We start from the raw sequence: 25,354 nt of genomic DNA, 5'->3' as shown, positions 1-25,354 counted from the left end.
AAAGAGCCAAGAGATTGATTAAGAGGGAAAAATAGAGTCTGAGTGTGAACTTGCAAGGAACATAAAAGCGGATTGCAAGAACTTCACAAGAGGGAATATGATATTGAGATAGAGGATCAGCCATGATCATATTGAATGGTAAGGCAGGCTCGAAGGGCCGAATGGCCTACTCCTGCTCCTATTTTCTATGATTCGATGACTCGGTTGCCTCGATTTCCACCTTCAGCAGGTGGTGTCAGATCGACCGTCCATTACACACCCTGCCACATTTTCACATCGATTCCATTAAAAGTAATTGACAGAATATTATGGGCTGATTGCCTGCAATTTCCTAAAGTGCTCTCACGGGGAGTGACGCTCCACCGCAAGTTCCACTGCCCGGATTGTGAGTCCGCTGAAGGTCGAATAAACCCCCGGTGATAACTGGGGGAGAACAAAACCCTGCACGGCCTCGGTTTCGCGCTCTCCACAGTTTGTTTGATTAGTTTCCCTTTTCGGGTCTTACACATTTTAACCATTTTAACATTTTTGTTCTTGAAATGTCTCTCATTTACTCCGCAGATATGTTTTGTCATCTCTCAATTCCTTAATATCCTGAAGTAGATTCCAGGTCAGTCAACGCATGAAATTCCATCTAACTCCCGTTTGTCGCCTCCGTTCTGTCCTTTTTCCCAGTTCCACTAAAATTGTTTCACTTTGTTTTCAGTCGACACCAGAGTTATACCTGAACCGTTACCCTGTCCTTTGTCCAGATACTGACCGATCCGCTGGGTATTTTCACCTCTTCCTTTCATTGTTTCAGATTCACAATAATTACACTTGATCCATTTCTTTCCAGTTTGGTCTGTTTCTCTTCTGTTACTTTCTCAGATTCTACGCTCTGATATCTTGTTAGTTTTGTGATTTTTAAATAATCCAAACTCATCCCGTTCCCCTCCCACTTACCCGATGTTCTTGTCCACTGAAATGCCTCTCGTATGTTGACAACAAGCTGACTCCGTCCACCCCTTCTTCAACTTCCTGTTCCAGTCTGTCCCGGTAGAATTTCGTGAACTGGACCAGTTGGTAACCGTCAGACTTGATCAAGAACTCAGTGATCGCAGTGTTCGGTCTGTGAACAACAATGGAGAAAACCAAACACATTATCGACCTTCCATTCGGGCGGCGACATTTCCTCTGACACCAAACGGCTGACTCCTCCTGTGAGCCATGTTATCAAATACCTTCCGAAAACCCATATATGCCGCATGTGTTACAATCCATTGACCTATATAGTCACGTCTCAACAAGGCTGTGTACAATTTGTCAAATACGATGTCAAATGTCCACAGTTAATCCGTTCGAACCTTCCCCGAATCTGAAATGCTCACTAATTACATGTCTTTTTAAAAGGCGTATGCTGTCAGTCCCGGATCATTCTGTGTCTGTTTATAATGGGTGTACTGTCAGTCCCGGATCATTCTGTGTCTGTTTAAAATGGGTGTGCTGTCAGTCGCGGATCAGAGAGTCAAGTTGCTGTTCAGAGCCTGAACCCATAGACGGCTCGATCACACTCGAGATCACAACCAAATGAGATGAACTGGGGCATGAAAAGCTTTCAATTAATGAAAAAAAATACTTCAAACAGGAAGTATTGACCCTACACAGAAATACGGAGATCAGAGGAGCATGTAGCTCAGGCAAAGGATTTATGAAGGGAGATTTTAATTTTCACATAGACTGAGACACAAAGGCTATACATTTCCATAATGCATCCAGGACAGTTTTCTGAAACAATATCATAGAACTGAGAGGTTGCACGTGTCAGGAAAGAGAGAGCAAGCTGGGGCTTTTTTCTCCAGAAAAGAGAAGACTTAGGAGTGACGTTATAGAGGTTTTTAAGATTAATTATGTGTTTAATAGGTTATACCTGAAGAAGATGTTTCCACTTGAAGGGGAGACTCGAACCAAGGGCCATTATTATCAGATCGTCACTAATAAATCGAATTGAATCGAATAATGAATTCAGTAAAAACGTCTTAACCCAGAGACTGGTGAGAATGTGAAACTCGCGCCAACGAAGTGTCGTTGAGAAGAATCGCAAAGATGCATTTAAGAGGAATCTGGATAAACAGATGAGAGAGAAAGAACATAAGAACATAAAAAATGTGAGCAGGAGTAGGCCATCCGGGCCCTCGAGCCTGCTCCACCATTCAATCAGATCATGCTTGATTTTCTACCTTAACTCCACCTTCCCGCCCGATCCCCAAATCCCTCGATTCCCCTCGAGCCCAAAATTCTATCAATTCCAGCCTTGAATATTATCAACGACTCAGTATCCACAGTCCTCTGGGTAGAGAATTCCAATGATTCACATCCCTCTGAGTGAATAAATTCCTCCTCATCTCAGTCTTTCATGGCCGACCCCTTATCTGAAGACAATTTCCCCTTGTTCTCGACTCGACAGCCAAGGGAAACAATCTATCCGGATCTATCCTGACAAGTCCCCTCAGAATCTTATGTTCTATTTTAGATGTTTCAATGAGATGGCAGAGGAAAAGATGGACATGTTGATGGGGTTAGATGGAGAAGGATAGGCGTGGGGTGGTTTATAGCATAAGCACCGGCATGGACCTTGTGGGCTGAATGGCCTGTTTCTGAGCTGAGCAGTCCACGAAATTCGGTAATCTTAGCCTACATTCGGCCCGCCATGCTTGTGCTAGCTTTTTGAAAGTAGTGCCGAATTTAGTCCTACAACCCAGCGATTTCCTCATCACCCTGCAAATTATTCCTCTTCAATGACATGTCCAATTGCCGTTTGAAAGTGCCTATGGAATGTGGTTCCACCGCTCTTTTAGGTATTGCATTCCACATAACAACAAACCTCGAGAAAAAAATATTTCTTCATTTCCCATCGAGATATATTGCCAAGTATTTTTTTATCTCACAGGGGAGCGGTAGAGAGAGAGAGAGAGAAAGTGGAGTGCGCGAGAAAGACATAGTAGAAGGTGACAGAGAGGGTACAGACAAAGAGAGTAGGAGAAAGAGGAGAGTAATGTGAGGAAGAGAGATATAGAGATATAGAGAGAAAGTAGAAGGAGACAGAGAGAGTACATACAGAGAGAGAACGAGAGACAGAGAATGAGAGAGAGGAGAAGAAGACAGAGAGGGTAAATGGATAGAGGGTAGAGAGGATGAGACAGAGACAAGAGGAAGATAAGGAGAACACAAGAAGAGAAAAAGAGACAAAAAGGGGAAGACAGATAAAGACCACGAGGAGAGTGAGAGAGAACGACAGAGGGACAGAGAGAGGAAGAGAAACAGACAGACAGAGTAACAGGGGAGTGACAGACCGAGAGAGGGAGAGACAGGGACAGAGCGAGTGATAGAGACTGGTCAGAGAGAGAGAGTAGAGTGAGAGAGAGAAACAATCAGGATCAAAGCATCAGAGGGCGTTGGAATCACCGAGAAGGGGGGAAGTCATTGATCTTTGGGGAAGGACCAGGCTTCATCCCAGTCTCTGTTGGTAGATAACACACGGTGTGCGGCTGACGCCCACACACAGAGCATGGGAAAATGTAGAGGGAGCATTACTCTGTATCTAAACAGTGTTGTTGCTGCCCTGAGAGTGTTTGAATGGATAGTGTACAGGGAGCTTGACTCTCTATCTAACTCGTGCTCTACCTGTCCTGGAAATATTCAATGGGACACTGTAGAGGGATCTGTGCTCTCTATCTAACCCATGCTGTACATGCATGGGAGTGTTTGATGGGACAGTGTGGAGCTAGATTTACTCTGTATCTCACCGTGCTGTACCTGCCCTGGGTGTATTTGACGGGACACTCTGGAGGGATTTTCACTCCGTATCTAATCCGTGCTGTACCTGTCCTGGGAGTGTTTGATGGGACTGTGTAGAGGGGGCTTTACTCTCTATCTTACCCGTTCTCTTTCGACTTGTGAACAGTTCAGACTGAGGTGGTTGATGTTCCTCTTGCCTCACATTCCTAAGCATGAAACACTGTGACAATGTTTTATTTTGCTCCGCCCTGTTATTATAAAACTCTTTCTGTTCACCTCCGATGGTTCTGCCTCTCGCATGGATCCGTGTTCCACCGGCAGTTGCCGCACGGGTCAGCGCTGAGTGTGGTTATTGTACCATGGGGTGTATCACTGCCAGTCCACATCGTGTGCTCCCGGAACAAGCCCAACCCACCGACTCCATCCCTCTCCCTGGACACCGTCTGATGCTGAAACAGACCATTCACAACCCTTGACGTCCAATTTGACCCTGAGCTGAGATTCCGACCACATATTCTCTCCATCACCAAGTCCGCCTACTTCCATCTCTGTTACTCGCCCGTCTCTGCTTCTGCCTCATCTCATCTGTTGCTGAAACTCTTGTCCGTGCCTTTGTTACCGCGAAACTGGATTATTCCAATGCTCTTCTGGCCAACCTCCCATCTTCCACCCTTCATTAACTTCAGCTCATCCAAAACTCAGCTGCCCGTATCCTAATTCGCACAAAGTCCTTTTCAATCATCACCTAAATTGGCTCCCTGTCCGGCAACGCCTCGATTTTAAAATTCTCATCGTTGTGTTCAAATCCTTCCACGGCCATCGATCCCACTATCTCTGTAACCTCCCCCAAGACTTCAACCCCATCCTCCCCCACTGAGGTCTCTGCGCTCCTCATTCTGGCCTCTTGCGCATCCCCGATTTCTTGCACTCCACCATTGGCGGCCGTGCCTTCAGCTGCCTGGTCACCAGCCTCTGGAATTCCCTCCGTTAACTCTCGAGTTCACTCTCCTCCTTTATGAAGCTCCTTGAAATGCACCTTCTCACAATAACCCACAATCCACACCTGCCCACCTTCTCCCCACATCACCAAAGCCTACCTACTCGCCTTCTCCACATATCCCTTAATCCCCAACTGAAAACCTTCTCTCCCTAACGCTCAACGCGACCTACCCACCTTCCCACGATATCCCTCAATCCCCACCTACCCGTCTTCCCACCATATCCCTCAATCCCCACCTACCCGTCTTCCCACGATATCCCTCAATCCCCACCTACCCGTCTTCCCACGATATCCCTCAATCCCCACCTACCCACCTTCCCACGATATCCCTCAATCCCCACCTACCCGCCTTCTCCCCTTATCCGTAATTCCCAACTACCCACCTTCTCAAGAGTTCAGAACATACTCCTCTCATTAAGGTGAGTTTGGACTCAGAATCACTCCCAGGAGTATTCCAGTTTCTGAAGGGGTATAAAGAGCTATTTTGTTCCTTATACTCAATCTTTCCCTCCAACTCTGAATCAACTCTCACACTAACCTAGTTGACTTAACTGCCCTCTGAAATATGGCCTCGGTATCAGACAGGCGCACCCAGCCCAGACGGGCCTGCAAAGTCCTTCTCACTAACGTCTGTGAACTGGTGCCAAAGTTGGGAGATCTGTCCCACGGACTCGTCAAGCAATAACCTGACATAGTCATTATGAGCCGGGGCTCAGTGGGTAGCATCTGGCCTCAGAGTCAGAAGGTCGTGCGCTCGAACCCCACACACACCAGAGACTTGAGCATCATAATCCTGGCCGACAATTTCCTGTGCCAGTACTGTGGGAGCGCTGCACGCTCAGAGGATCAGTACTGAGGGAATGCTGCACTGTCAGAGGAGCAGCACTGAGGAAGCGCCGCACGGTCGGAGGGTCAGTATTGAGAGAGTGTTGCACTTTCGGAGGTTCAGTACTGAGGGAGTGCTGCACTGTCGGAAGGTCAGTGCTGAGGGAGTGCTGCATTGTCGGAAGGTCAGTACTGAGGGAGTGCTGCACTGTCGGAAGGTCAGTACTGAGGGAGTGCTGCACTGTCGGAAGGTCAGTAATGAGGGAGTGCTGCACTGTCGGAAGGTCAGTACTGAGGGAGTGCTGCACTGTCGGAAGGTCAGTACTGAGGGAGGGCTGTACCCTTTGAAGTGTCGTCATTTGGATGAGATGTTCAACCGAGTGCGCTCATCTCAGTCTTTAATGGCCGACCCCTTATCTGGGGAATGACTGGTCTAGATTCACCAGTCAGTGTAATCACCATCTATCCTGTCAAGTCCCCTCAGAATACTATATGTTTCCATGAGATGAGAAAGGAATAGGATATTTTGATGGGGTTAGATGAAGAAGGGTGGTCTGTTGCTCGTGTGGAACATAAACCACGGCATGTATCTATTGTGCCGAATGGCCTGTTTCTCAGCTGTGCAAATCTAAGTATTTCTGGAATCTTAGCATACATTGGGCCCGTCATGCCTGTGCTGGCTCTTTGAAAGAACACACTGGAGATCACAACCCACTGAGGGGAACTGGGACATGAAAAGCTTTCAATTTATGAAACAAATACTTCAAACTGGAAGTATTGAGCCCACACAGAAATACGGAGATCAGAGGAGCCTGTAGCTAAGGCAAAGCAGTTATGAACGGAGATTTTAATTTTCCCATTGACTGCGTTATAATGGCAATACATTTCCCGAGTGCATCACGGACAGTTTACTGAAACAATATCATAGAACGGGGAGGATATAACTATCATGAAAGAGAGAACAAGCTGGATGTCTTTTCTCTGGAAAAGAGAAGACTGAAGAGTGACCTGATAGAAGTCTTTAAGTTTAATGACGGGTTTGATACGGTAGACGGAGAGAAGATGATTCCACCCGCGGGTGAGAGCAGAACTCGGGGTTAAAAATCGAAGCTAGTCAATGATAAATCCCATATTAACTCAGGAGAAACTCGTTTACCCAGGGAGTGGTGAGAGTGAGCAACTCGATACCACAAGTGAGTTGAGGCGACGAGCAAAGATGCTGTTAAGATTAAGCTCGATAAGCACACGAGGGATGAGGGAATAGACGGATATGTTGATTGGGTCATGATGAAGCAGGGCGAAAGGAGGACCATGTGGAGCAGAAGACAACGGCATGGACTCTTTGGGACGAATGTCTGAACGGTGTATGTTGGGGGTAAGATAAAGAGAGACGGAGAGAGCAAAGGGAGAAAGAGATAGTAGAGGGAGAAAGAGAGCACGATAGAGACAGAGAGAGACATACAGAGAAAGACAAAGAGTTTGAGGAACTGAAAATCGAGAAACAGAGGAGGGATAAGTAAATAGAGACCGGAGGAGATGTTTTGGAAATGCCTGTGAGCTGTTGGCAGCAAAAAAATAGCCACTTGTTGCTGCTTCAATGGATTTTTTTCCAGGAAGAATGTTGACAAAAACAGCAATTTGTATTTTAACACCAATCGGACTGAGAAACTGGAGCAGAGCATCGAAGAAAGGGAGAATGAACGAGAATGGGGGAAGGCAGTGATCTCAGGAAAAGGCCCAGACTCCATCCCGGTGTCCGTTCGTAGATATCACCCGGAGTGAGATTGAGACCCACACACAGAGCATGGGAGAGTGCAGAGGGACTTTTACTCTGTATCTCACCTGTGTTGTAACTGGCCTCGGAGTGTTTGATGGGACAGTGTAGAGGGAGCTTTACTCTGTTTCTAACCCTGTACCTGAACTGGGACTGTTTGACGGGACAGTGTAGATGCAGCATTACTCTGTTTCTAACCCCCATTTCACCTGCCCTGGGAGTGTTTGTTGTGACATTTTAGAGGGAGCTTTACTCTATATCTGACCCATTTTATTCCTGTCCTTCGGAACAGTTTAAACGAGGGTGGTTGGTATTTCCCATGCCTCATGTTGCAATGCATTAAGTCCGTGACTGTATTTCTGTTGGTGAGCCCTGTTATTACAAAAATCTTGCTGTTCACACCGGAAGGTTCTGTTTCTCACTGGTGTTCGGTTCCTCGAGCAATTCCTTCACAGGTCAGTGTTGAGTGTGGCAATTGTATCATGGTCGGGGGGGGGGGCATCATTCCCAGGGCCCACCATCGTGCAGACACAGAGAGAGTTGATCGTTGTCCATTCAATGAGAGATCAAAACACAGTCCAGACACTGAGAGAGGAGATCAGTCCAGACATTGAGAGAGGAGATCACAGTCCAGACACTGAGAGAGGAGATCACAGTCCAGACACTGAGAGTGGTGATCACAGTCCAGACACTGAGAGAGGAGATCAGTCCAGACACTGAGAGAGGAGATCACAGTCCAGACACTGAGAGTGGTGATCACAGTCCAGACACTGAGAGAGGAGATCAGTGTCCAGACAGTGAGAGGGGATCACCGTCCAGACACTGAGAGTGGTGATCACAGTCCAGAATCTGAGAGATGTGCTCACAATCCAAGCACTGAGAGAGGAGATCACAGTCCAGACACGGAGAGAGGCGATCTCAGTCCGGACAGTGAGAGAGGAGATCAGAGTCCCAACACTGAGAGAGGTGATCACAGTCCAATTGCTGAGAGGGTATTACAGTCCAGACACTGAGAGAGATCAAAGTCCAGACACTGAGAGAGGAGATCACATTCCAGCCATGAGAGAGGTGATGACAGTCCATAAAGTGAGCGTTTCAAGAGCAAAATTTAAAAAAGAACAGACACACAAGGGTTATAATCTATGTATTATTACCTAAGCCACGTGCAAATCGTCGTAGGGATAAGCAGATTAGGGAGGAGAACACATGGATGAAGGAGTGGTGTAGGAAGGAGAGGTTCCATTTCGTGGGACACTGGCACCTGTACTAGGACACGATGGAATTGTACCGTTGGGACCGGCTCCACGTGACCCGGGCTGGCACCAGGGTTCCAGCGTTAAGAATAAATACGGCTTTAAATTTGTAATTGGATCTGGAGCTCAGTTGGAAAAGTAATATAAATAACAATTCTGGAACAAAAAGGAAGAGCGTAGAGTGATAGTCAGAAATTATGCTTTCAGCACTACATTTAAAGGAAAAACTGAAAGATGAAAAGTAATTAAATCTGGAGAGAGAAATAAGGAATTTGTGTGAAATACAATACTGATTGATGAAAAGTAATTATATCTGGAGAGAGAAATAAGGAATATGTATGAAATACAATACTGATTGATGAAAAGTAATTAAATCTGGAGAGAGAAATAAGGAATGTGTGAGAAATACAATATTACAATATGGGCAGGGTGTGTGGCCCAAATAAGCGTTCTTTATACAAACGCATGAAGTATAAGCAACAAATTGAATGAAATGCGGGCACAAATTCAACCTACAGGGTATGAAATGGTAGCCATTAGTGAGGCATGGCTGTACAACAGTCAGGAATGGGAACTGAATATACCAGGTTATAAGGTCTATAGGAAGGATAGGAGAACTGGTAGAGGTGGAGGAGTATAGTGAGTGATTAAGGATGAAATTTCTTCATTGATAAGAGATGATATCACGAGAGGTAGGCAGTCAGTGGGAACTTTATGCGTAGAATTAGGAAATAGAAAATGATTTAAGCCCAAAGTGGGAGTTGTGTATAGAACCCCTGTAGCAGCTGTGAAGCGGCAGAATGTATAAATGGGGAGATTAGACAAGCATGTAGCAAAGGCAGAGTGGTTTATATGGGGATCGATTTTAACTTTCATATAGATTGGGATAAACAGACGAGCTCATGTCAGAAAGGTAACGAATTTCTTGAGTATGTTCAGGAAAACTTTCTGCAACAATATGACCGAGGAGAAAGAAGGAGGCAGGCCACAGTAGAATTGATAATGAGCAATGGGCCAGATTTAATTAACAGCCTAACGGTGTACGAACATTGATCTGAATTGGAAAACTGTACATGTCACTCCACTCTTTAAGAAAGGTGATAGAAGGAAACCAGGGAATTATAGACCAGTTCGCAAAACATCTGTTTTCGAGAAATTACTCGAGTCTCCAATTAAGGATAATGACTGAACACATTGAACATTTTCAGCTGATCGAAAGAGCCAGCATGGATTTTGTTTTGAAGAGGTGACTAAAGTAGTGGACAGGGGAATGTCTATGGAGTTTGTTTCTATGGACTTCCAAAAGGCATTCGATAAAGTCCCTCAATAGAGACTGTTAGCTAAAGTTGAAGCTGATGGAATTGAGGGAAAATGATTGACCTGGTTCGGAAATTGGCAGAGCGGCAGGAGACATTGGGCCTGAAGTCGCTGCGAGCGGCGAGGCAACGCTCACTGCAGCTACTGCGAATTAAATTAACAAAAATACTGACTCTAGGCTCTGTGGCGATGAATTGCTTGAATTTCAACTTTACAAAAATTGTGCTCTATCAACCCAGCCTCTGAGCAGCGTGATTTGCCGCGTAGCTGGAAAGGTGTGTGAGGAGAAGACACGAACACAAATTCGGTGAGGACGAGACGTCCCGCCCACATAATTAGGCTGCATTGCTCAAACAATCAAGCAGACTTCATTCCTTTAAAGTTTGCATTCTGTATGGTGTTGTAATTTTTTTCTAAAATCAAAAACCAAAGAAATAATTGAATTAAATTAATGAGACAGAAGGAAAACGTTTAAAAATTAATATTGTAATTTTCATTCTTCTTCAATAACCAAAAAACTAATACAATAAGGAGTGATATGAGAGTCCTCGTTATTAAAAGTTCATCTTCACTTGATTGGCAGTAATTAAAACTTACCGAGCTGTTAAAACTCATTTTGGACTTTGTATTTAATGGAATGATACCTGGATATCAAGGGTTAAATAATGATGATAGATTACACAAACTAGGGTTGCATTCTCTGGAATTTGGAAGATTAAGGGTTGATTTGTTCGAATATTTCAAGCTATTAAGGGGAACTGATAGGGAAGACAGAGAGAAACTATGTCCGCTGGTTGAGGAGTCCAGCACCAGTGGTCTCAGCCTAAAAATTAGAGCCAGAACTTTCAGGAGTGAAGTTATGAAACACTTGTACACGCAAAGGGTGGGAGATATTTGGAACTCTCTTCTGCAAACTGAAGTTGGTGTTAGCTCAATTGTTAATTATAGTTCTGAGGTTGATAGATTTTTCTTAACTCTGTTAATATTGGGGTTAAGGCGGGTAAATTAAGTTCGGTCAGAGTTCCGCCATGATGCCATTGAATGGCGCAACAGTCTCCAGGGATCAAAATGCCGACTCCTGTTCCGACGTTCCTGGTCAATGTCATCACCAACCACAATTTTCAGCAGGCGGCACTGCTGACCAGCAGTGTCAGAGCAAAGAGAGAAATAGAAAGGGGCAAGAGAAAGGGTGACATCAGCAAAAAGGTTGAGGGAGGGAGAGAGATAAATGAAGACATAGAGATATAGTTCGTGAGAGAGAACGAGAGAGACAGACATGTGACAAAGAGAGATAGAAACAGAGAGGAGAGAGCAATAAATAGAGATAAATAGGAGAGGCCGAAAGGGAGACAGACAGAGAGGGAGAGACGAGGATAGAGGGAGAGACGAGTATAGAGGGAGAAATAGCTGAGGGAAAGAGAGTGAGACTCAGAGGGAGATGGAAAGAGAGAAAGAGAGAGACGAATTGTGGGAGAGAGAGAGAGCGATGGAGAGGGACACAGAGAGATACTGATAGAAAGGCAGAGAATCAGCAGAGAGAGAGACACATGGAGAGAGAGAGAGAGAATTATAGAGAGAGAGAGATGGTGGGGGCGAAAGAATGAAAGACACAAACAGAGGGAGAAACAGACAAACAGAGAGGGCGGAGGGAGGAAGAAAGAGAGGGAGAGACGGGGATGGATCAGAGAGTGTAGATGGAGGGAGACAGAGAGAGAGCGAGTCGAGACAGAGAGAGTAGGGTAGATGTAGAGAGACGGAGAAAGAAAGAGAGTGAGAAAGAGAGTGGAGTTTGAGTGACTGGGAAAGAGAGAAAATCAGACGGAAAGATTCAGAGTGGGAGAGTCAGAGGGAGAGAAAGGGACAGAGTTAGAGAGTTTAGGGAACGAGACAGAGAGAGAGACAGAGAGATGTGGATGGGTCAGAGAGTGTAGTGGCACAGACTGTAGTGCACAGAGTGTAGTGGCACAGAGTGTCGTGGCAGAGACAAAGAGAACGAGTAAAAGGGAAGCTTGAAATTGAAGGTGAGATATATAGAAAGGGATAGAGTTACTGACTGAGAGAGGTGGAGATTAGTGGTGGAGAGGGAGAGATATGGAGAGTAGAGCGAGAGAATGAGAGGAGAGAGTGAAGAACGAAAGAGGGAGACACAGTGCAGAGGCAGAGAGACACCGAGAGGGAGAATGAGGAGGGGGTGGTGAGTGTGACAGAGAGACAGGCAGACAGACTGTGAGAATCTGAATAATACAGACAGAGAGATAGTGGGGGTGAGGGAGAAAGAAAGAGACAGACAGATGGAGAAAAAGACAGAAAGAGAGAGAAACAATGGAGACAGAAAAACGGAAGAGAAATATTGAGAGATGGGGAAGAGAGAGAAAGAGAGAGAGAGGGAGGAGAAGGGGGAGAGATATGGAGTAAAGGGTGAGAGCGAGTAGAGAGCGAGGAGAGTGCGACAGACAAAGAGAGAGAGAGGCCGAGAGAAGGAGAGAGAGGGAGAGAGGAAGGGGTGAGATAGAGAGCAGAGGGAGAGAGAGCGAGGAGGGTGACAGAGAGAGAGAGAGTGAGGGGTATAGGGAGAGGGACAGGGAAAGAGAGAGAGACTCCCACCTACAAATTATCTACCCTTTTCATTCAACACAACCACCCAAACCTTCTCACAATATCCCTCAACAAAACTTACCACCTTCTCACCATATCCATCAACCCCACCTACCGAAATACTCCCCATATCACTCAACCCCACCGACACACATTCACACAATATCCATCAATCCCCACTTAAACACATTCTCCACATTTCACTCAAACTCCACCTAATCACCTTCTCCACATATACCTGACACACGGCTACCCATCTTCTCCCCATATCTCTCACTCCCTCCTACCATCCATTTCCCAAGATCACTCTAACCCACCGAACCACCTTCTCACAATATCTCTCAATCATAACCTACCCCCTTCATTAATATTTCCCAAAATCACACTTAACCAACTCCTCACCATATCCGTCCACCCCACCTATCCATCTTCTCCCCATTTCACTCAACTACACCTACCCACCTTCAGTCAAAATCCCTCAATTCCCAACTACCAATCATCCCCCATATCCCTCAATCCCCACCTTCCTTTCTTACCCCCAAATACCTCAATCCCCACCTCCCCACATTATCACCTTATTCCTCAATCCCACCTAAACAACTTCCCACCATATCTCTCAATACCACCTAAACACCTCCCCATGTTCATCAAACCAGAGCTACACAACTTATCCCCATAACACTCAACCCCACCTACCCACATTCTCCCTATATCCCTCAATCACCACCTACACTTCTTCGCACCATATACCTCAAAGCCCACCTAACTACCTTCTCTCCGTATCCCACAAACTCACCGACGCACCATCTCCACAGATCACTCAAACACACCCAACCACCTTCTCACTCTATCCATTATTACCACTTACCCACCCCCTCACCATATCCGTCAACCCCACCTATCCACATTATCGTCATATCCCTCAATCCCACCTATACACCTTCTCCCCTTGTCACTCAACCCCAACTACACACATCAAAAAAAAAATCCTCAATCCACAACGACCTCCCATATCCCTCAATCACCTGAAGACATCTTTCCGCCATATCCCTGAATCCCAACTTAATCATGGCTGACTTTCACCTACATATATACTGGCCAAACCAAATTAGCAATAATACTGCGGGGCATTAATTCCAGGAGTGTGTACGAGATGGTTTTTCAAACCAATATGTTGAGCAGCCAATTCGGGATCAGGCTATTCTAGATTGGGTATGGTGCATTGAGAAGCAGTTAATTGATAACATTGTTGTGCGGGGTCCTTTGAAGGAGAGTAACTGTAACATGATAGAATTCTTCATTAAGATAGAAAGTGAAGGAGTGCAATCCGAAACTAGGGTACTAAATCGAAGGTATGAGGAGTGAGTTGGCTCTGATAGATTTGGGACCTTCATTAAAAGGCATGACGGTGGATAGGCAATGGCTGACATTTTAGGAACGAATGCATGAATCGCAACAGTTATACATTCCATTCTGGCACAAAAACAGAGAAGGACAAGAGCCGCAACCATGGCTAACAAAAGAAGTTAAGGCTAGGATGCGATGCAAAGTGGAGTCATATCAATTTGCCAGAAAATGCAGCAAGCATGAGGATTGGGAGCAGTTTTGAACGGAGCAAAAAAGGGCCAAGAGATTGATTGAGAGGGAAAAATAGAGAATGAGAGTGAACTTGCAAGGAACATAAAAGCGGACTGTAAAAAATTCTACAAACGGGAATATGGTATTGAGATAGACGATCAGCCATGATCATATTGAAAGGCAGAGCAGGCTCGAAGGGCCGAATGGCCTACTCCTGCTCCTCTTTTCTATGATTCGATGACTCGGTTGCCAAGATTTCCACCTTCAGCAGGTGGTGTCAGATCGACCGTCCATTACACACCGTCCTCCATTTTCACTTCCATTTACTTCGATACCATTAAAAGTAATTGACAGAATATTATGGGCTGATTGCCTGCAATTTCCGAAAGTGCTCTCCCGGGGAGTGACGCTCCACCGCAAGTTCCACTGCCCGGATTGTGAGTCCGCTGAAGGCAGAATTAACCCCCGGTGATTAATGGGGAGAACAAAACCCCGCACGGCCTCGGTTTCGCGCTCTCCACAGTTTGTTTGATCAATTTCCCTGTTCGGGTTTTATGCATTCAATCATTTTAACATTTTTGTTCTTGAAATGTCTCTCATTTACTCCGCAGATATTTTTTGTCATCTCTCAATTCCTTGATATCCTGAAATAGATTCCAGGTCAGTGAAAGAATGACATTCCCACTAACTCCTGTTTGTCGCCTCTGTTCTGTCCTTTTCCCAGTTCCACGAAAACTGTTTCACTTTGTTTTCAGTCCACACTAGAGTTATACCTGAACCGTCACCCTGTCCTTTGTCCAGATACTGACCGATCCGTTGGGTATTTTCACCTCTTTCTTTAATTGTTTCAGATTCACAATAATTGCAGTTTGAACCATTTCTTTCCAGTTTGGTCTGTTTCTCTTCTGTTACCTTCTATGATTCTAAGATCTGATCGTCTGTTGGTTTTGTGATGTTTAAATCATCCAAATTCATCCCATGTCCCTCCCACTTACCTGATGTTCTTGTCCACTGAAATGCCTCTCGGATGTTGACAACGAACTGACTCCGTCCACCCCTTCTTCAACTTCCTGTTACAGTCTGTCCCGGTAGAATTTCGTCAACTGGATCAGTTGGTAACCTTCAGACTTTGTCAAGAACTCAGTGATCGCAGTGTTCGGTCTGTGAACAACATTGGAGAAAATTATCACATTATCGACCTTCCATCCGGGCGGCGTCATTTCCTCTGATACCAAACGGCTGACGCCTCCTGTGAGCCATGTTATCAAATACCTTCTGAAAACCCATATATGCCGCATGTGTTACAATCCATTGACCGATATATTTTCGTCTCAACACGGCTGTATCAAATTTGTCAAGTACAATGTCAAATGCTACAGTTAGCCGTTGCAGCCTTCACTGAATCTTAAATGCTAAATAATTCGACATGAAATTTCAGATACCAGGGGTTTGTCCACAAATGACGTGGACTAATTAGTCTCGAGTTATCTTTTTTTTTATTCCTTCTTGGGACGTGGACGTCGCTGGCGAGCCGGCATTTATTGCCCATCCCTAATTGCCCTTGAGAAGGTGGTGGTGAGACGCCTTCTTTAACCGTTGCAGTCCGTGTGGTGAAGGTTCTCCCACATTGCTGTTAGGAAGGGAGTTCCAGGATTTTGACCCAGCGACAATGAAGGAAAGGCGATATATTTCCAAGTCGGGATGGTGTATGACTTGGAGGGGAACGTGCAGGTGGTGTTGTTCCCATGTACCTGCGGCTCTTGACCTTCTAGGTGGTAGAGGTCGCGGGTTTGGGAGGTGCTGTCGAAGAAGCCTTGGCGAGTTGCTGCAGTGCATCCTGTGAATGGAGCCACTGCAGCCACTGTGCGCCGGTTGTGAAGGGAGTGAATGTTTCGGGTGGTGGATGGGGTGCCAATCAAGCGGGCTGCTTTGTGCTGGATGGTGTCGAGCTTCTTGAGTCTTGTTGGAGCTGCACTCATCCAGGGAAGTGTGGAGTGTTCCATCACACTCCTGACTTGTGCCTTGTAGATGGTGGAAAGGCTTTTGGGAGTCAGGAGGTGAGTCACTCGCCGCAGAACACCCAGCCTCTGACCTGCTCTTGCAGCCACAGTATTTATATGGCTGGTCCAGTTAAGTTTCTGGTCAATAGTGACCCCCAGGATGTTGATGGTGGGGGATTCGGCGATGGTAATGCCGTTGAATGTCAACGGGAGGTGGTTAGACGGTCTCTTGTTGGAGATGGTCATTGCCTGGCACTTGTCTGGCGCGAATGTTACTTGTCACTTGTCAGCCCAAGCCTGGATGTTGTCCAGGTCTTGCTGCATGCGGGCTCGGACTGCTTCATTATTTGAAGGGTTGCGAATGGAACTGAACACTGTGCAATCATCAGCGAACGTCCACATTTCTGACCTTATGATGGAGGGAAGTTTATTGATGAAGCCGCTGAAGATGCTTGGCCCAGGACACTGCTCCGAGGAACTCCTGCAGCAATGTCCTGGGGCTGAGATGATCGGCCACCAACAACCACTGCTATCTGATTGACACAGTCTCCTTATTTTAACACAGACATGACTTGGTCTCTTTCAGTACACCTGGATATTTTCATCAACAATTGTTTTATCAAAAATTGTGAGTTTTGAAAAATTGTGGTCATAGTCCCTCCTATCTGCTCTCTGAATTCCTTTAAAAGCCTCGGTTGCGTTATCTCTGAGCTCAGTGGCATATCCAGCTCGGCAATTAAATTCACAACCAAATCCTTCCCTAAAATTGTCTCGAAATATGGCTCGCTGAAGATGCTGTATCGACGCCTTTGTATTGAATAATGTTACTGTAGACAGTTTGATACTGTGATACTTTGATGCTTTGAAACCAACATTTGCACATCTGCCATCATTTTTAGAAACTGACTGAAATATTTTGTATCTCCCCAAAAGTTCATCCACTCCAGCCCTGCCTTTGCGACACGAGAACACATCTCTCATGATTCTGACTTTCCAAACGTGCTTGGAATTATTTGTAGATTCACAGACATAACACACAATCTGAACTCCAATTCATTGGACTGTTGACCAGTTCTCGTTTTTTTCTCTTTTTTTAATATCAAGTTACTTCTTCTGTCACTACTTCAAAAACCTCCTTCCTTTTTTCCTGCGAATAACTTTTCACTATTTCATCAATCTTCTGTTCCTGCTCCAACAGTTTTATTATTTCCACTCTCTAGTCTCAGATCCGGATATTTCACACGCTCCAGTCTTTTCAGGTGAAACACTCCCACTGCTCCCTATACCCATTCTGTCAATCCGTTTTGGCTGGTTGGTTCAGATCGTTACCGTCCCTACCCTTCGTCCTGAACTCACCCGAGTGTCCCAAGAGCATGAACCCTTCCCTCCTGCTCCAGCCCTGCAGCCGCACATTGACCTGCCTCATATTGTCCTCAGTAAGCGGCCAAGTGCAAAACAATTCGGAGATCACCAACTTGAGGCCTTGTTTTTCAGTCTCGTGATCAAATTCTAATATTCTCTGTATAACCGTGTTATTGGCTCCGACTATGAATAATTACCGCTCTGCTTTCCTTCCCAGAGATGGTCACACCTGTTGCAGGAAGTACTTCCTTGTGGCACCAGGGAGGCAACTTACAATTTGGACCTGCTCAGGGCTGCAGAAGAGTCTGTCTATTCCCCTGACCATAGATTCTCCCACCACTCTCGCTCTCCTATTCCTGTGCCTTACCTGCCTCTCACCACTCCCCCAATGATCCCTGGTTTCACATTGTTACTCAGGAAGACCAATCTGAGTCACTGTTTCTATCCACCTTACAGTCCATAACATCAGGTGTCTATTGCCAGTTCCACGACTGAGATCCCTCCACCTGTGACTGCACTGCCCCACGAGATGGTCACTCACTTTCTTCTATCTACACACCATATGCTCGGTTTCTTCTTCCTGTGTGAGCAACAGGATCTTGTTCGTGATCTTGACCCTTTATCAGGACACATTTGATATATTAAAGATTGTTCTGAACCTACCGGTGTCTATTCCCTTTCTTGTTGATGATGTTGGATCTTCTCCCCTGTTTGGACCTTCAGCCATGGTGGTAAGAGGCGTTCCAAGATTCTGACGCTCTGTAATAAATATATTAATAGGAAGGTTAGACTGAAATATTATGATGAGAATGATAAAACAGCATCTTGTTGAATGTGATATCAAGTCCCTTCTCCCCCATCAGGACAACAGCTGTTAGATCTGGGATCCAGCATTTACCGACTTTTACGATCAACTCTCCACATGAGGTGCGGCACAGACAGCTGCCCAGTGAAACCCAAAGAGTCCCTCTGATCTTCACAACCCAGTGAGAGTCGGCCGAGATTCTGCACTCGGAGCACCAATTGGTAAGATTTAGTCACAGTGCAGGCCAGCACCAGACTTATTCCTGAGGTAGTGAATATTCTGGAGGGCAACATGGAACGAGGTGATGAATTAAATGTTCCCTCACTCGTTGTTACCCAGTCTGGCGCTGTTGTATTATTTTATTCACAGATTTGTTTTTAATATTTTTGATTTGTTAAGTTTTGATATTAAATTCTGATGTTTATGAGCCTGATATCTTTCTACATACACAATATTTAGCTTGGTGTGATTTCTCTGCTCTCTTTGGTAGTGACATTGTTCGTGTGTTCATGGAGATGTGTTTTGGTTGGTGCTTCTATTTGAATATATTTACCTTATCCCTCATAGTATCAGCTCCTGATTAATGACCACTGTTCAATAATATTAACACTCATGTTTAATATTATGAATTGCATAACTTTAAACAGGTGCTGCACATTTATTTTTGGATTATTTTTAGGTGTCTCACAATCTCAAAAAACATCACAACTATATAAGTTGAAGATTTGACGGCTGTTTTACAATCATAATTCCCCATTGTGTGTCTGTCTCGCTCTGTGTGTGCACGCACAGGCAAGAGGAAATAATCAAACTATCAGTCACCGTCCTTTCCTTTCCACACTGTGGAAATGTAAAAGAGATTAGTCTCGGTCCGTAATTTCTTCAATCAATCGTTGAAGTCATTTGCTGACAATTGTGTAATAAACGGACATGAGCAATAAAAAATATATTTACACCTACACTAATTGCATTCGTGCAATCAAACACAAGATTAACTTGTGTCGTTACTTTTTATATGAAGATTAGTGATTGATACTCGTACTTGGCTTTAAATTCAGCAGTTATTTTTTATGAAAATATTAGTGATGAGACCTCCTGCCTGTTTTTAATCTCAATAGTTACTTTTTTATGTGATGGACCCTTCTACCTGCTGGTAATTTCAGTGGTTACTTTTTAAATAAAGATAAGTGATGGATCCTCCTCCCTGTTGGTAATTTCAGTAGTTTATTATTTTACTAATATTAGAGATGGACCCGCCTATCAGTGGGTGATTCCAGGAGTTACTTTGTTTAAACAGATTACTGATGGACCTTCCTACCTGTTATAATTTCAATCGTTGCTTTTTATTTAAAGATTAGTGATGGACCCTCCTGCCTTTTGGTAATTTCTGTAGTTTCTTTTTTAATAATGATTCGTGATGGACCCGACTACCTGTTGCAGATTTCAGTAGTTACTTCGGTTATCTAAAGATTCGTGATGGTAATTTCAGTAGTTACTTTTTTTATCTAAAGATTATTGATGGACCCTGCTGCCTGTTGATAATTTCAGTATTTACTTTTAATATATAGATTAATGATAGACCCACATACCTGTTGGTAATTTCATTTGTTACTTTTTATATAAAGATTAGTGACGGACACTTCTACTTGTTGCTGATTTCAGTTGTTAATTTTTATATAAAGATTATTGATGTACACTGCTACCTGGTGGTAGTTTCGGTAGTTATTTTTGAGGTAAAGATTAGTGATGGGACGTCCTGCTTGTTGGTAATTTCAGTGGTTTATTTTTTATAACGATTACTGATGGACCCTCCTACCTGGTGGTAATTTCAGTTCTTACTTTTGATATAAAGATCAGTGATGGGCCCTCCTACCTGTTGTAATTTCAGCAGTTACTTTCTATATAAAGATTAGTGGTGTACACTGCTACCTGGTGGTAGTTTCAGTCGTTTTTTTAGGTAATGATTCGTGATGGGTCCGCCTGCTTGTTGTTAATTTCAGTGGTTACTTTTTTATGCAAAGGTTAGTGATGGACCCTCCTACCTGTTGGTAATTTCAGCATTTACTTTTTTATAAATATTAGCGATGTGACATCCTGCCTGTTGGTAATCTCAGTCGTTCATTTTTTTAATCTGAACATTAGTGATGCACACCACTGCCTGTTTTCAATTTCAGTATTTACTTTTTATATAACGATTTGTGATGGACAATACTCCCTGGTGGTAAATTCAGTGCTTACTTTTTATCTAAAGATTAGTGATGGACCTTCCTGCCTGTTGGTGTTTTCAGTCGTTACTTTTTATATAAAGATTACTGATGGACACTCCTCCCTGTTGGTAATTTCAGTAGTTACTTTTTATATAAAGATTACTGATGGACACTCCTCCCTGTTGGTAATTTCAGTAGTTACTTTTTATATAAAGATTACTGATGGACACTCCTCCCTGTTGGTAATTTCAGCATTACTATTGTTATCTAAAGATTCGTGATGGACCCTCCTGCGTGTTGGTAATTTGAGAAGTTATTTTTGTATTCGAAAGATTAGTGATGAACTCTCCTGCCTGTTGGTAATTTCAATCGTTACTTTTCATACAAAGATTAGTGAGGGACACTCCTACCTGTTGCTAATTTAAGTTGTTACTTTATATAAATATTAGTGATGGACCCGACTACCTGGTGGTAATATGTGTCGTTACTCTTTTTATGTAAAGATTAGTGATGGACCCGAACACCTGGTGGTCATCTCAGTAGTTATTTTTTTTTATCTATAGATTATTGACGGACCCTTCTGCCTGTTGTATTTTCAGTCGTTACTTTTTCTATAAAGGTTAGTGATGGACCCTCCCACCTGGTGGTAATTTCTGTCGTTATTTTTTTAATCTAAAGATTAGTGATGGCCCCTCCTGCCAGTTGGCAATTTAAGTAGTTACTTTATATATAAAGATTAGTGATGGACACTCCGCCCTGTTGGTATTGTCAGTACTTACTTTTGTTATCTAGTGATGGACCGTCCAGCTTGTTGGTAATTCGAGTAGTGACTATTTATATAAAGAGTACTGATGGACACTCCTCCCTGTTGGTAATTTCAAGGGTTACTTTTTATTTAAAGATTAGTGATGGGCCCTCATGCCTCTTGGTAATTTCAGTCGTTACATTTTATATATAAAGATTACTAATGGGACCTTCATCCCTGGTGGTAATTTCAGTAGTTTCTTTTTACATAAAGATTAGTGATGGGCCCTCCTACCTGTTGGTAATTTGAGTTGTTACTTTTTATATAAACATTAGTGATGAACCCCTCTACCCGTTGTTAATTTCAGTGGTTACTATTTATACAAAAATAATTGATGGACACTCCTCCCTGTTGTTAATTTGACTTGTTACTTTTTATATAAAGATGAGCGATGGATCCTCCAGCCTGTTTGTAATTTCAGTAGTTACTTTTTATATAAAGATTAGTGATAGACACTCCTACCTGGTGGTAATTTCAGTGGTTACTTTTTATATAAAGATAAGTGATGGATCCTCCTCCCTGTTGGACATTTCAGTAGTTTATTCTTTTACAAATATTAGAGATGGACCCGCCTACCAGTGGGTAATTCCAGGAGTTACTTTCTTTAAACAGATCACCGATGGAACTTACAACCTGTTATAATTTCAGATGGACCTTCCTACCTGTTATAATTTCAGTCGTTGCTTTTTATTTAAAGATTAGTGATGGACCCTCCTGCCTTTTGGTAATTTCTATAGTTTCTTTTTTAATAATGATTCGTGATGGACCAGACCAACTGTTGCAGATTTCAGTAGTTACTTCGGTTATCTAACGATTCATGATGGACCCTCCTGCCTTTTGGTAATTTCAGTGGTTACTTTTTATATAAAGATTAGTGATGGACCCTCCTACCTGCTGGTAATTTCAGTTGTTACTTCTTTTATAAAGATTAGTGATGGGAACTCCTGCTTTTTTGTAATTTCAGTAGTTAGTTTTTAAAAAGGTTTGTGATGTGACCACCTGCCTGTTGGTAATTTCAGTAGTTACTATTTTATGCAAAGATTCGTGTTGCACCCTCCTCCGTGGTGTAATTTCAGTTGTTACTTTCATTATAAAGATTAGTGATCTTGCCTCCTGCCTGGTGGTAATTTCAGTAGTTACTTTTTATATAAAACTATTAGTGATGGACAATCCTACCTGGTGGAAATTTCAGTCCTTACTCTTTTATCTAAAGATAAGTGATGGACCCTCCAGCCTCTTGGCAATTTCAGTAGTTACTTTTTTAAATAAAGATTAGTGATGGACGCTCCTACCTCTTGGCAATTTCAGTAGTTTCTTTTTGATGAAGATTAATGATGGACCCTACTGCCTGTTTGTAATTTCATTAGTTAATTTTTTATAAAGATTAGTGAGGAAACTCATCCCTGTTGGTAATTTCAGTGTTTTTTTTAAAGATTAGTGATGGACACTGGTACCTGTTGTTAATTTCAGTCGTTACTTTTTATATAAAGATTAATGATGGACCTTCCTACCTGTTAGAATTTCAGTAGTTGCTTTTTATATATAGATTAGTGATGGACCCTCTTGCATTTTAGTAATTTCTGTAGTTTATTTTATCATAATGATTCGTGATGGACCCTCCTACCTGATGGAAAATTGAATTGTTACTGCCTTTTTGTAATTTCAGTGGTTAGCTTTGTTCTTAAAAAAGGTTAGTGATGGGACCTCCTGCCTGTTGGTAATTTCAGTAGTTATTTTGTATGTAAAGATTAGTGATGGAAACTCCTTCCTGTTGGTAATTTCAGTGGTTACTTTTTATACAAAGATTAGTGATCGGCACTCCTACCTGTTGGTAATTTCAGTAGTTGCTGTTGTTATCTGAAGATTAGTGATGGACCCTTCTGCCTGTTGGTGATGTCACTAGTTACTTTTGTTATCTAAAGATTCGTGATGGACCCTCCTACCTGTTGGAAAATTGACTTGTTACTTTTAATATAAAGATTTGTGCTGGACCCTCCTTCCTGTTGATAATTACAGTAGTTGTTTTTTATATAAAGATTCGTGATGTACTCTCCTACCTGCTGGTAATTTCAATAGTTACTTTTGTATGTAAAGTTTAGTGATGGTCCCTCCTACCCGTTGGTAATTTGAGTAGTTACTTTTTTATGAAGATTAGTGATGGGATCTCATGCCTATTCGTAATTTCTGTTGTTACTTTTAGTATAAATATTAGTTATTCATCCTCGTGCCTTTTTGTAATTTCAGTAGTCAGTTTTTAAAAATTGGTTGGTGATGGAATCTCCAATCTCTTGGTAATTTCAGTAATTACTTTTTATATAAAGATGAGTGATGGACCCTCCGACATGTTGTTAATTTCAGTAGTATCTTTTTCTGTAAAGTTTAATGATGGACACTCCTACCTGGTGGTAATTTCAGTCGTTATTTTTTATGTAAATTTAGTGATGGACCCTCCTACCTGTTGGTAATTTGAGCAGTTACTTTTTTTTATAAAGATTAGTGATGGGACCTCCTGCCTATTAGTAATTTATGTTGTTACTTTTAGTATAAATATTACCGATTGATCCTCCTGCCTTTTTGTAAATTCAGTAGTTATTTTTTTAAAAAAGGTTGGTGATGGAACCTCCAATCTGTTGGTAATTTCAGTTATTACTTTTTACATAAAGATGAGTGATGGACCCTCCTAGCTGTTGTTAATTTCTTTCGATAATTTTTATAAAAAGGTTACCTGTTGGTAATTTGACTTGTTACTTTTTATAAAAAAGATTAGTGATGGACCCTCCTACCTGGTGGTAATTTGTGTCGTTAATCTTTTCTAATATTAGTGATGGACCCTCCTGCCCGTTGGTAATTTCAGTAGTGACTTCTTCTTTAACGATTAGTGATTGACCCTCCTCCCTGTCGATAAATTCAGGAGTTACTTTTTACATAAAGATTAGTGATGGACCCTCCTACCTGGTGGTAATTTCAGTAGTTACTTTTTTATATAAAATTTGGTAATGGACGCTCCGACCTGTTCGTAATTTCAGTCGTTTCTTTTTTTATAAAGATTCGTGATTGACCCACCTCCTTTTTCGTAATTTGAGTTGTAACTTTTTATATAAAGATTACTGAACCCTCATACCTGTTTGGTAATTTCAGTAGTTTATTTTTTGTATAACAAGTAACAACTCAAATTATCAACAGTTAGGAGGGCCCATCACTATAAAATTAGTGATGGGCCCTCCGAACTGTTCGTAATTTGAGTTGTTACTTTTTATATAAAGATTAGTAATGGCCCCTTCTCTCTGTTGGTAATTTTTGTCGTTAATTTTCATGAAAAGATTAGTGATGTACACTCCTACCTGGTGGTATTTTCAGTAGTTATTTGTTTAGGTAAAGATTAGTGATCGGACTTCCTACCTGTTGGTAATTTCAGTACTAACGTTTGTATGTGGAGATGAGTGATGGACCCTCCAACCTGGTTGTAAATTCAATAGTTACTTTCATATAAAGATTAGTGCTGGGACCCTCATACCTGCTGGTAAATTGACTTGTTACTTTTTTATATAAAGGTTAGTGATGGACCCTCCTACCTGGTGGTAATTTCAGGATTTACTTTTTGTATAAAAAATAGTGATGGACCCTCCGACCTGGTGGTAATTTCAGTAGTTATTTTTACATGAAGATTAGTGATGGACCCTCCTACCTGTTGGTAATTTCAGTTGTTACTTTTTTTTACACAGATTTGTGATGGGACCTCCAACCTGGTGGTAATTTCAGTAGTTACTTTTAATATAAAGATAAGTGATGGACACTCCTCCCTGTTGGTAATTTCAGTAGTCACTTTTCATGTAAAGGTTAGTGATTAACCCTCCTACCTGTTGATTATTTCAGTAGTTACCTTTTATATAAATATTCGTGATGGACCCTCCTACCTGTTGCTAATTTGAGTTGTTATTTTTTGAAAAAAGATCTGTGATGCGCCCTCCTAACTGTAGGTAATTTGAGTTGTTATTTTTTATATAACGTGTATTAATGGACTCTCCTCCCTGTTGATAATTTCAGTATTTACTTTTT

The 25,354-nt window shown here is 42.7% G+C and overlaps 1 long non-coding RNA gene across 5 annotated transcripts in view; it reads right to left on the bottom strand.

Annotated features, from left to right (window-relative positions):
• Positions 1-15,120: 15,120 nt before the first annotated feature.
• LOC137312868 (uncharacterized) overlaps positions 15,121-25,354 on the bottom strand; it is a 45,593-nt gene continuing 35,359 nt past the window's right edge. For all 5 annotated transcript variants that reach the window (XR_010960891.1, XR_010960892.1, XR_010960888.1 and 2 more), the window contains exons 6-7: positions 18,145-18,240; positions 15,121-15,280 (exon numbers count right to left, since the gene is read on the bottom strand). This is a non-coding gene — a long non-coding RNA (uncharacterized lncRNA). The remainder of the gene's footprint in view (positions 15,281-18,144; positions 18,241-25,354) is intronic.

Source organism: Heptranchias perlo, unplaced genomic scaffold (assembly GCF_035084215.1).
Source record: "Heptranchias perlo isolate sHepPer1 unplaced genomic scaffold, sHepPer1.hap1 HAP1_SCAFFOLD_44, whole genome shotgun sequence".
Taxonomy (NCBI): domain Eukaryota; kingdom Metazoa; phylum Chordata; class Chondrichthyes; order Hexanchiformes; family Hexanchidae; genus Heptranchias; species Heptranchias perlo.
The sequence above is the reverse complement of the archived record's forward strand: the minus strand, read 5'-3'. Positions and strand labels throughout refer to the sequence as shown.